Raw genomic sequence first — 12,802 nt, 5'->3', positions numbered from 1 at the left:
AGAGGGTGCTACTGTGTTCAGCTTCCCAAAGGTTCCGGGAACCGAACTCAGGACCTCATGCTTGTCCAGCAAGCACTCTCCCCACTCACCCAGGAATTTGAAACCTTTCAACTTGGGGTTCATATCTGAAACCAGTGTGTTTTCTCCATCTTTGGCACACCCTTCCAGCGAGCAGTCTACCGGCCTCTGTTGATCAAGTCAAGCACTCCCCTGGAGCTTTTCTCAGTGCGTCACATGCTTGCCAAATAGATTTTACCTTTACTCTGTCTGACCGTTGCAGCCGCGCCCTCTAACTCTGATGAAATCTCCCTACTTCGTTTTGCATGTCGTGCTGGCCAACAGAAACCTCTGCTGTTTATTTATAGTGAAGATCTACGCCTCTATGATGACTATACATTGTACGACTCAGGCCTCTTCATGCCATTTAACATTATCCTGTTTAGCTGGGTACAATGGTGCACACCTATAACCCAGGTACTCAGATAGAAGCAGGAGAATAGAAAGTTCAAGTGAAATCCTGCCATTCTGTCAATCACCCATACATATATCTATACATACACACATACACGTATATACACACATACTACATAGGAACTGGGGTATTAGAGCAGTTGCCCTGCAGAACTAAAGTGCTGAGTTCAATTCCCAGTACTTCATAAACCTGGTGAGATAGTACATGCCTGTAATCTCAGAATTCCCAGTACTTCATACACCTGGTGAGATAGTACATGCCTGTAATCTCAGAATTCCCAGTACTTCATACACCTGGTGAGATAGTACATGCCTGTAATCTCAGAATTCCCAGTACTTCATAAACCTGGTGAGATAGTACATGCCTGTAATCTCAGAATTCCCAGTACTTCATAAACCTGGTGAGATAGTACATGCCTGTAATCTCAGAATTCCCAATACTTCATAAACCTGGTGAGATAGTACATGCCTGTAATCTCAGAATTCCCAGTACTTCATAAACCTGGTGAGATAGTACATGCCTGTAATCTCAGAATTCCCAGTACTTCATAAACCTGGTGAGATAGTACATGCCTGTAATCTCAGAATTCCCAGTACTTCATAAACCTGGTGAGATAGTACATACCCGTAATCTCAGAATTCCCAATACTTCATAAACCTGGTGAGATAGTACATGCCTGTAATCTCAGAATTCCCAGTACTTCATAAACCTGGTGAGATAGTACATGCCTGTAATCTCAGAATTCCCAGTACTTCATAAACCTGGTGAGATAGTACATGCCTGTAATCTCAGAATTCCCAGTACTTCATAAACCTGGTGAGATAGTACATACCTGTAATCTCAGAATTCCCAATACTTCATAAACCTGGTGAGATAGTACATGCCTGTAATCTCAGAATTCCCAATACTTCATAAACCTGGTGAGATAGTACATGCCTGTAATCTCAGAATTCCCAGTACTTCATAAACCTGGTGAGATAGTACATGCCTGTAATCTCAGAATTTGAGATGGTGGAGGCAGGGAAACCAACAGTTCAATAGCAAGCTCAAGGCCAAGCTAGGCTACGTGAGACCCTGGCTCAACTTAGGGGCGGGGCCATTCTCATTACTCCTTTTGGTTCATGTCTCCCGCTGTAGATCTGAAGGGGTAACCTTAGGAAATGTGGCCAGCCTTCATATGCACACAAATGGCCTCGACTTCCCCGCCTCTTGAGTCTGGTTTCATCTTAGCAAGTGCTTAAAGCAACAGAACAGAGAGGAAGCAACCCAGGATGGAACAATGAAGGCCTGGACTTTCTGACACTGGCTTTTCTAGAGCAGCCGCCATGTTAATTAGTGAGAGCCTGCCAGACACCAAGGGCCTTCTGTCCCAGCTAGCCTGCTGAAGGTTAAACTGTGCGTTTGGAACACAGGGTAGGGTCTACAGCCTTCTTACCTCGCTTCTACGGCAACCAGCTCCTAACCGGAGAAGGCTGAATTTAATGAATAACTTTTGTGTATTTTCAAGAGTCAGAGGGTCGGCTGTTTTCCCCTTTTTCCTCCCTCAGAAAGGAATGTAGAATCTGGGCTGCTGATGGTCAGTTCAAGTCCAACTAATCGGCTTGCCGTCTGAAGGACTGCAGCAGGGCTCTTCAAAAAGCCCTGCCCCTAACTGAGAGGAAGGGTTGGCTCTCAAGCCCCAGAACAGAGAGCGCTTTGAGCTCTGAATACTAAGTATAGTTCAAAAACGCAACTCATTGGAAAGGAGAAAGGAAAATCACAGGTTTTACAACAAAGTCACTTTTCAGGTTCTCAGAATCTCTTGAAAAGACCTATTTTACTATTTGCCTGGCAAACTTGAAGGATTTTTTTTTTCCTTTTTTTTTTTTTTCCGGTCCTGTCTACTAACCACAGGTCTCTGTGGGTCATCGCTCCTGAAGGAGGGAGCTGAGCTGCCTTAGCAGGAAAAACCAGTCAAACCAGGGGAAGCGTGGTGCAGATGGCAGCCCCGGCCCTGGAGACCTTTATGGAGAGAGCAGGGTGTGGTGTGGGTAGATGGGGAGTGGTGGAGAGAATGGAGAGACGACATTCGTTCTCTTGCCAAGACTCTGGGCGTGAAGGCAGTGGAGGTGAAGTTCAGCGGTGGTGGAGCTCGGCCCAAATCTGAAAATCATGAATAACTGCAAACAGGAGACCAGCCGAGACACCACCTAGGGCTGGCAGCCCCTCAAAGGAGGCCACTCAAGATGGACGTCTGCTCTTCCATGCTTGGGGACCGTGCCAATGTACAGGGGACTTGGGGGACTGAACGAGAAGGAAGGCCATTGGAAAGTCACCCGAGCTCCCAGTCAGGCGGTTCAGGCTACCCTGCGTGGCGATGAAAGTTCTCCGTGGCAGGTTTCTTCAGCCCGTGCTTCAGATTCATTCAGATGCAATGTCTGCCTGGAAGTTAACAAGAGAAATTATGACTTGATATTCTGGGCTTAAGCCATTTCCCAAGCTTTCTAATTGCACCTCCCAGCCCTGCACACTGAGGTCAGGGAGAGAGGCCCAGCAGCTGTTGTTTTGGCATCTCGCGCTCTCGGAATGGGAATTCTGACGCAGTCATGGGAAAATGGGAGCGAAGCTTCTGGCAGACAGCTCATCACCAATACTACGGTCCCGCTGTTCCCTCCGTTCCGCTGCTCCACCCATTACAGGTGGTGGATGAGAGAATTGGTCCCTCAAACATTGGTGCTGGCTGTGGTCTCCCTCAGCCTTCCTTCCCTAAGGTCTCTAGTCTATAAGAACTGATTCCTTCTTCCTAAGAACATCTCACCAACATAACCTCTCTCTGGGCAAGGACCTGGCCTGTTTCAAGTGTATTATACACGCAGCAGCCTAGATTTGGGGCAGTCTACCTAGAAGTCAATTATCCTGATTCCTTTCTTACCTTGACAATGAAGACAGATGTGATGGTTCTTATTGTCAACGTAACAGGATCTAGAGCCACTGAAGAGACACATCCTTTAGACTTATTTAGGAAGGATTTTCTACATTTAGGTGGGACGACTCACCCTAAATGTAGGAAGTCCCATTCCATAGGTTGGGGTGGTGTACTGTAGCTAAAGAGGAAGTGAGTTAAGAGCCAGCATCCACCTCTCTGTTTCCTGGGAAATGAGCAGTTGCCTCAAGCCCCTGCCACCAAACGACACCACCACAGTAGAAGACACCCTCAGACTGAACCAAAACAAATCCTTCCCTTCCTTTGTTGTGTTTGTCAGGGGTTTGTTGCAGCACTAAGAAAGGCAACCAACAAAACAGATGCCAGTGGACTTATAAATCGGAGGAATCCACAGCTCCTGATAGCTTGCTTTTCCCGGTTTCTGAATGGCAAGCCTATCCATTCATTCTTTGGCCCCAATTCTACCATAACACATAGAGCAAAAGCAGGGTTGCTACATACCGAGCAGCTATTTCTCCATCCTCCACTTTAGCAAATCTTTCTGCAGAGGCACAGACTTGGCAAGTTGCTCAGCCAAGTTTGTCCAAGGTCACCAAGAGTGAATGCCCCAGGATCCATCACCCCATGCTTGCTCTGCAGCACACATCGTACACAACGAGGTTGGCACTGATGGTGATCCCCCCGCCCACCATCAACAGCATTATCTTAATTATCCTGTTACCATCATTTGTTGGGAGCTTATTTTGTGGAAGTGTAGGGGGCGCCCTTCATGATGGGTGACCCAGCTATACTGAAGGACAGGACAGCGAGAAAAAATGCATATAAAGTATTTGGTTTCAGCTCTGTCTGACACAGTGCTCTTGGGACTGCAGACTCTAAGAGCCAGAGGAAGTTATCAGATTTGTGTTTAGGTTTCAAGAAACAAGAATGGCCTTGTCAGAAATGTGATTTGCACAAAATGGGAAGCTTTGAAGGAAGCAGGGGAAAACCCAGCAAGGGCTGTCAATCTACACTTGTGTTTCAAACCCTCAGCTGCAGCGTTCCTAGGCTGTAACATTACCTAGGTAATAGGTCATATGGCCTATTACCAAGCAAAGAAGGTTGAAGTTCTTTCTTGTTTATTTTTGCTTTAAGTTTTTTTGGGTCTCTGCAGTCCAGCCTGGCCTTGAACTTACTCTGTAGCCGAGGGTAACTCTGAATTCCTGATCTTTTTGTCTCTTCTTCCCAGCTGCTAGGGTTACAGATGTGCACCACCATACCTGGCTTATGCAGTGCTGGGGTTTTGTGTGTGCTAGGTAAATGGCGGGGTGGGGTGGGGGGACAAAAAGGAAAGGAAAGGCCATGACTACTCCTAGGTATGGTAGAGGAGGAAGTTTATTGTAGACAAAAGAGAGAGTATAGTCAGAGTCAGGGACATCTGGGAGAGTCCAGAGTGGATATGACCAGACTGAGCTGGGCCACGTAGGGAGAGGAGGAAGAGAAGGGAAAGGGAAGAGAGAGGAGCCAGGTGCAGCAGCCAGGAGGCCAAAGGTACAAAAGGGGCGGGTAACCAAAATATCTTGATTATTTAGGGAAGAGACTCTGGGGAAAGGGCAGCCCAGTCCCTGGGCTGGGGACTTCAGGGTAGAGGGCTGCACATGCCTGTTATACCCCGTAACAGGTAGGGACTGAGGGGTGCTGGGAGAACCTAGTGGCCAGGTCCGCTCTGGTATGTTAAATAGGTATCTCAGTTGTTTGCCCTGAGTTTGAAATGAAACATCAAGGTAACACTATCAACTGAGCTGCGTCTCCCACCCAATATATAAGCTCCTGATGGTCAGCTCTTAACACAGGAAGGCTACACCAAGGTCAGAATAGGATGTTTGGGATTTGTAGTTGAATTAGGAAAGAGGGGTTTTCTAATTTCTATGGACTGTCTGGGGAAAGAGGAATTCTAGTGTCCATGTCTTCCCATCGGGGAGAATGACAGAGGTGAAGGGTGCTTGGCAAAAGCACCTTAGCCTAACTCCTGACTCCATTTTACTTGTTGGGTGAAATAAAGTTCACTTCCCCAAGCCCTAGGGGAGCTGAAAACTTTCCAATGGCTGACCAGGCTCCTCCCTAAACCAGAGAAATAGTCGCTATGTATCTTTAGTTCTTTAGACACATTATGACTGTTCCCAGCAACAGAACGAACTTATGAATCCAATTGGCTGGACTCAGAGGCTTTCATTGCATGTCGGTTGGCAATGATGGAGCACTCACGGAAGCCCCTAATCTCTAAGTCCTGATTGGTGAAAATCGTAACTGCAACTTGGCAGCAAATGTTCATGAACTTTATGCTTATAAACCCCACTTCTGCCCCCGCTTGGAGCTGTCGGGAGAAACAGGGGTCCCGAGTCCTTGTCCTTCAGCTCTGATCGATCAGTGACCAGCCTATGTGGTGCTTTATTAACATCTTAGAAGCCGTAAGTGTTCTCTCTCCTTCCTCACGGTGCATAACCGGCTGGGTGTAACAGAGGGTGACATAAACCCAACACGAGCACTGTGTCAAGAGCTAGGCATGCACTCATTACCTTACTCAGTCTCGCAGCCCTGGTTACCCGCATTCTCCACGTAGAGAAATCACGCTACGTTGCCCAGGATCGCTCAAGGACTCGGCAACTCTAAAACCAAAGTTTTGACCTTCTTTGATTCAGCCTTCCACCCACAGGAAGCTTCTACCCAAACATGCCCGACCAGCACCTCCTCGGTCCAGTCCACCCACCTCTCGAGGCTTCTCCTATAAGCCACATAGCACGCTTAGTCAATCGGAGAACATAATCTGCCTAGAGACGCTCTACTCCTGTATGTCTGAGTCCCGTTAACAGGACCTCTTCCTCTCCACCCTATGCAAACCACCGCACACCAAATCAAAAGAACCCTGAGCTCTCTTGGGAAACCGTGCCTAATCCTTTCCCCAGACTGGGTTTGTGTCCTCCCTGTTATCCACCAGAACCCCAGGCAGTCTGTAGTCACTGTCATAGTGTCATTCTGTATTTTCCTCTCGTTTGTGTGTGTGTGCATGTGCATGTATGTGTGTGTGTGTGTGCATGTGTAAAATGACATATTTTTATATAATTGTATTATGTTACAATTTGTATAAACCTATAAGCTAGTACATCGCTTCTGTTGGATAGTAAGTGTTTTTAGATTTGCATTTGTTGCTAATATTAAATTAAATGCTTACCTGAAAGTACCACACATGGTGGGGTGGGGCAGCAGATGACTCAGCAGATAAAGGTGCTTACTCTGCACACCTGATGGCCTGAGGTTGCTCCCTAGAACCAACTCCGCAAGGTTTTTCTCTAACCTACACACACACACTGTGGCATGTGTGCACCTGCACTCACTCACACTCCCAAAATAATAAATTAAAAACTCCTAAAACCTTTATTTAAGTATCACATACATCCTTGAAATAACAGGTGAAAATGATCAGTTAACTCAACCAATATCACAAAGTCACTGAAAGAAAAAGACACCTTACGGAAAATTTAGTTCTCTATAAATTTATTTGTAGTTATTGAATGTGTGTGGGGTTTTGCCTGCATGTACTTCTGTGTACCACATATGTGCCTGATGCCCACGGAGGTCATAAGAGGACATCAGATTCCCCAGGACTGGAGTTAGAGATGATTATGAGCTGCCATGTGGGTGCTGGGAATCAGATCTGGGTCCTCCGGAAGAGCAGCCAGTGATCATAACTGCCGAGCCATCTCTCCAGCCTCCTCTATAAATTTGGATCAACAACAAGAAAGGAAATAAGGAATTAATTTCAAGTCTATTTTACCTACTGTCCAGAAAAGGCAAACCCTCAACTCTGTGGTTTGGGTCATTTGTTTGCCAATAAGTTTTCTCAGGTTTAAGCGGCTCGTGTGAGGCTCCTCTGAAAGAAAGCTTATGGAAATACTTGAAACACAGAAAACATTATAATAAATTGCTGTTTTGTTTTCTGAAGAGCCTGGGACAATGGATGTACAGTAATTACCACTAGCATAAGTTAATGTTGAGACTGGAAAGATGACTCAGAAGATAAGAGCGATTGCTACTATAGCAGAGAACCTGGGTTTGCATACTGGCACCACATGGCAGATTCCAACTATCCATAACTCCAGTTCCAGGGGATGTGACACCCTCTTCTCACTGGCACCAAGCATGTATAGAGTGCACATACACACATGCAGGCAAAACATTCACACTCACACACACACATACACACACACACCCATACATATATGGCATGATGTTGTATAATACATTTTGAGAAGACACTGTATCAAAAAAAATTTTAAAAAGTTAGTGACCAAACTCTTCATTTCCTAGTTGAACTACCAGCAAATTGTAAATCCCTCAAGAGTCCTTCTGGTCTATAAACTCCCCGACAGAAACATTTTTTTGTCCCTAGCACCAAATACAGTGCCTGGTCCATAAGTGGCCCATGAATGCTAATGGGAGGAAGAAAGAGGAGTAGGAAAGGAAGTCTAGCGGTATGCAACAGGAGCGGTTTAAAAGTCGGGGATGTGGGGATCTCTCCTTGGACCTGGGATCCCATATATAATCAAGTTTCCTGTAAACTCTAAAATGACTCCCTTAGTTGAAATATATTCTTCCCTGATCCCACATTCATCCTTCCTCCCTTCCCCCCATCTCGGTCAACCGAGCTTTCTCCATTCCTCCCCTACTCCCTTCTCTCTAACCCGCTCCCCTTCCAACAACCCTCCCACCCCCCCCCCATGCACCCAAGGTTACCTGGGACTCTTGACTATTTCCTACCTCCTGGCGGATAGCTAAATAATCTTCATCAGGTTCGTCTTCTTATTTAGCTTCTCTAGGATCACGAATAATAGGCTCAAAGACCTTAAATTATGGTTAGAATCCACTTATGAGTGAATACATACCGTGTTCCTCTTTTTGGGTCTGGCTTACCTCACTCAGTAAAGCCTTTTCTATGTCCATCCATTTGCATGCAAAATTCAAGATGTCATTATTTTTTACCGCTGAGTAAAACTCTAATGTGTATATGTTCCACACCTTTTTTAACCATTCTTCTATTGAGGGGCACCTAGGCTGTTTCCAGGTTCTGGCTATTACAAATAGTGCTGCTATGAACATAGTTGAACAAACACTTTTGTAGTATGTTTGGGAATCTCTAGGGTATATTCCCAAGAGAGAAATTGCTGGGTCCTGAGGGAGGTTGACTCCCAGTTTCCTGAGAAACCGCCACACTGATTTCCAAAGTGGCTGCACAAGTTTGCATTCCCACCAACAATGGATGAGTGTTCCCCTCATTCCACATCCTCTCCAGCATAGGCTATCATTGGTGTTTTTAACTTTAGCTATTCTGACAGGTGTAAGATGGTATCTCAAAGTGGTTTTGATTTGCATTTCCCTGATCGCTAAGGAGGTTGAGCATGACCTTAAGTGTCTTCTGGCCATTCGAAGTTCATCTGTTGTGAATTCTCTGTTCAGATCAGTACCCCAACCGGCCTTGGCCCATGACCATACTGATGAATATTTTGCTTATCACCATAGATCCTTCATCTGGCGTTGGATGGCGATACAGATGGAGGCCCGCGTTGGAGCACCGAACTGAGCCCCCCAAGATCCAAATGAGGAGCAGAAGGAGGAAGAAAATGACGAAGGACTGCGAGGGATACTATCACCCACTGATACAAGGGGTCGGATCTAATGAGAGTTTACCAAGGCCAGATGGACCGTGACTGAACGAGCATGTGATCCAACCAGATTCTCTGAATGTGGCCGGATTTTCTGAATGTGGCTGGCCTGCAGTCTTTCTGAGAAGCCATTGACAATGACACTGGGACTGGTTTCCTCTGCATATACTGGATTTTTGGGATCCAGTCTGTTTGGATGCTCACCTTCCTGGACCTGGAGGGAGGGGGGAGGAACTTGGACTTCCCACAGGGCAGGAGACCCTGACTGCCCTTGGGGACAAAGAGGGAGGAGGAGAGGGAGGGGGGGAGTGGGAGGGCGTTGGGAGGAGGGCGTAAATGGAAACTTTTTATAATTTAATAAAATTACTTTAAAAAAAATAAAAAAAAATAAAAGTCGGGGATGGTGATCCGCAGACTTTCCCCGGTCTGTGATGGTGGCACTGAATGCTGGAGGTCAGAGGCTCTCACAGGGTGGTCCTGAGTCAGCAGCAGCCACCCAATGAGAGATGCAGATTCTCAAAATCCACCCAAACCTGCTGAATCAGACACAATTGCTGGGTGGGACCCAGCAATCTGTCCTCCTAAACCCTCCAGCTGATAATGATGTGTGTCTAAGTTTGACAACACAGTTAGGAGACTCATTCTCCACTTACATCTGATAACACACTTGATGGAACAATCTATTTTAGAAACCTGGAGTACATTGTTATTACGGTTTTTTTTTTACTAGTTCAAAACAGTTATGCTACAAAAACGATGTGTCTATACAAGGTACATCAATACAATAATTATGTACTGTCTATTTCAAATCAGTTGCAAGAAGTCGGGTGTCATGGTGCATGCTTTTAATCCCAGCACACAAGAGACAGAGGCATGTGGATCTCTATGAGTTCAATGCCAGTCTGGTCCACATTAACAAATTCTAGGCCAGCCAAAGCTACATGGAGAGACCCTGTCTCAAAAATGAAAGAAAAAAGCTACAAGATGATTTTAAATGTTTTTATCATAAAAATGATAACTGTTGGTGCTAATTGATGCTAATTACGTTGATTTGATTATTGTTCAACGCACATGTTTTGTTACATAATTTAGAGAAGATCACATGGCCAGCAAAGAATACCCAGGAGCCGCATCCACATGCTGCAGTCATATCTGAGAGACTAATCAGTGTGCTACACAGTAATGCTACTTCAAAAAAAATCACCCATATTTAACAGATAAAATTATTAATTTTTTACAGAGAAGTTCATATTTCCTTCTAAGTGGTAAACATGAATATACACCTTCATGTGTATAGACACATGCAGAAATATAAAACATCAGTGAAAATATTTCAATATATTTCCATCTAAATAATTTTCCTTTTGTTTCACATTTTTAACATTTAAAATTATAATATAATTTTTGTATATTTTGGTTATTTTAAGACACAGTTTCACACTGTAATCCAGGCTGTCCTGGAACTCTGAGGCCCAGCCTACCTTCAAACTCATGACATTCTCTAAGCCTCAGACTCTGGAGTGATGGCCTTTCAGGCTTAATCCACTGCGATTGGTCTCATTTAGAATTTTAGAAAATTGGGTCATATACTGCAAAGCTTAATCTTTGATAAAATAATAGATTACAAACAAGTTCCAATATGATTATTTAAAAATGATTTTAGTGGCTAGACTGAAACTATTCTAAATTTTAGCTTATTTAACTTTGTTACGTTGTATAACTAGACTATAGTCAATGTTTTTAGCTATACTGACCATCTCTGCATTTAAACAGTTATGCTCACTGCCTAACTTTTATTTATTTTTTTTATTTATTTATTTTTATGTTTTTATTTATTTATTTTTTTACTGCCTACTTTTAATCTGTGCTTTTTTTTTTTTTTCCTGAGAGAAAACCGACCTCAGGTGTCTCAGACTGGCCCCGAGCTCTCTGTATGATGAGGGTCGAGCATCAACTCCCGTCCCACCGGCCTGCAGCATCTGAGAACTGAGATTAAAGTGCGCACCACCACAGCCAGCCTCTAACCACTCTCCACCGTGCAGCCGCGTGATGAACAGCAACCCTCCCAACAAGACCTGCACCCTATAAATGTTGTCACTTTAACGACTTAAGATGGTAAAACAAAATTACACCCTGCCGCCCAGCTTGCATGCTACCCGATGAGGGCACAGATCATTTAAAAGTTCTCTGAGAGGTAATTTTATGAGCTTTGTATTTAGAAAAACCACTGGTACCAAGTCATGATTGACTCAGATGCAGAATGGAAGGACAGAGAAGCAGAAAGAGGTTGAAATGTTGATGGAGAAAAACAAAGCTCTCTCTGTATGTAGCTTCTTTCCAGGTCTACATTCCAGCACATAGCAAATAAAGGTCTTTCTAGGTTCAAGACATTGCACATGGCCAAGGAGCAAATAAGTACATGACCCAGTGAACAACTGAAAACATAAAAGAAACTAGAGGAAATGGGAGAAAGCCTCTTGACTTTCTTGGAAAGGGTCATTCATCATTGCATCTGAAATGGGCCTGGATGTCTCCCAAGTACAGATCTTCAAGGAACTTGCAGGAAACTAAGATATTTAAGCCACAGAGAGGGGCCTGCGCTATCTGCTATAAGCTAAATATACCAGGAACCGTGTGTCTGTGCTCACTACGGTGGAAAGGAGGGGTGTAACTTGGCGAATCCAGATCAACCCAGAGTCCTTCCTGAGCCAAGTGCTTTTGGGAGGAGACAGTTGGTGGTGTCAGATGTTTGGAGACAACTCCCCCCGCAGCCCCTACCCCCGCAATGGGGGCAACCCAGACGATGTATCGTTCAACAGTTTCTAGAGTCAAAAAAAATGTGATAAGCACATGGTGCCTACCCATCCTGAGTAAACAAATGTGAAGTAGTCAACTAGAGAACATAATTGTTAAAATAGATGCACACTGCCAGAAGCTAGCAGGCCTTTTGGTGTCAGAATTCGAGGAGATCTTTTCTCCTGTAATTATTTCGTTTGTGTTCTTGCCAACGCAAGATTTCGTACAGCGGAGAGACAGGTTGTGCCGGCAGAGCCGATCATTTGGATCACGTAATTAAACCTTACAGCAAGCCAACTGTTGAGTCAAACACTTGAGGATCTCAAAATGCCGCAACCGGGAAGCCTTATTCAGCAGCAAATCTCGGTCTAGTGTTTCACAGAAGAGGAAATGAAAGCCAAAAAGACGAAGTGATTTTTCCAGAGTGGCAAAGCAGCCCTCTGGCACAGCCAGGGAGGGAATACTGCCTTTGCTTTTACACTTACACCGTGAGACTATCTCTCCAGTTACCCCTGCCTTCTTGGGTGGCACTGTGACTCTCACACACCTCATGTCTGTGACCTCATCTGTAGCGAGATCACCTTAGACCATCAGCAAGTACGCGTTATTTTATTAACTTTTGCAGTAATCTTATTGGTTTTGTGTGAGTGTGTTGACATGCCTGTGGCGTGACTTGCAAGAGGTCACCAGAGGATAATTTGTGGGAGTTGTTTCTTTCCTTCTACCATGTGGGTCACAGGACCAAACTGGGATCATCAGATTTGACAGGGTGTAATTTACCCCCTGTGCCATTGTATACATTATTTTAATAAATGCTGCTTACTGCCTGAGCAGGCCTTTGCTGAGCATCCACTTGTAAATGCTTTCTGCAGGTCAGTGTCCTAAATACTGCAAAAAAAAAAAAAAAAAAAAAAA

General features: G+C 44.7%; 1 long non-coding RNA gene across 1 annotated transcript in view; it reads right to left on the bottom strand.

Annotated features, from left to right (window-relative positions):
- Positions 1-2,445: 2,445 nt before the first annotated feature.
- The window catches only part of LOC146892887 (uncharacterized), a 29,423-nt gene continuing 19,066 nt past the window's right edge, over positions 2,446-12,802 (bottom strand). The window contains exon 3 of the long non-coding RNA XR_015003555.2: positions 2,446-2,893. This is a non-coding gene — a long non-coding RNA (uncharacterized LOC146892887). The remainder of the gene's footprint in view (positions 2,894-12,802) is intronic.

Source organism: Myodes glareolus, chromosome 9 (assembly GCF_982192425.1).
Source record: "Myodes glareolus chromosome 9, mMyoGla1.1, whole genome shotgun sequence".
Taxonomy (NCBI): Eukaryota; Metazoa; Chordata; class Mammalia; order Rodentia; family Cricetidae; genus Myodes; species Myodes glareolus.
Note: the sequence above shows the minus strand (reverse complement) of the source record. Positions and strands in the feature narration are given on the sequence as shown.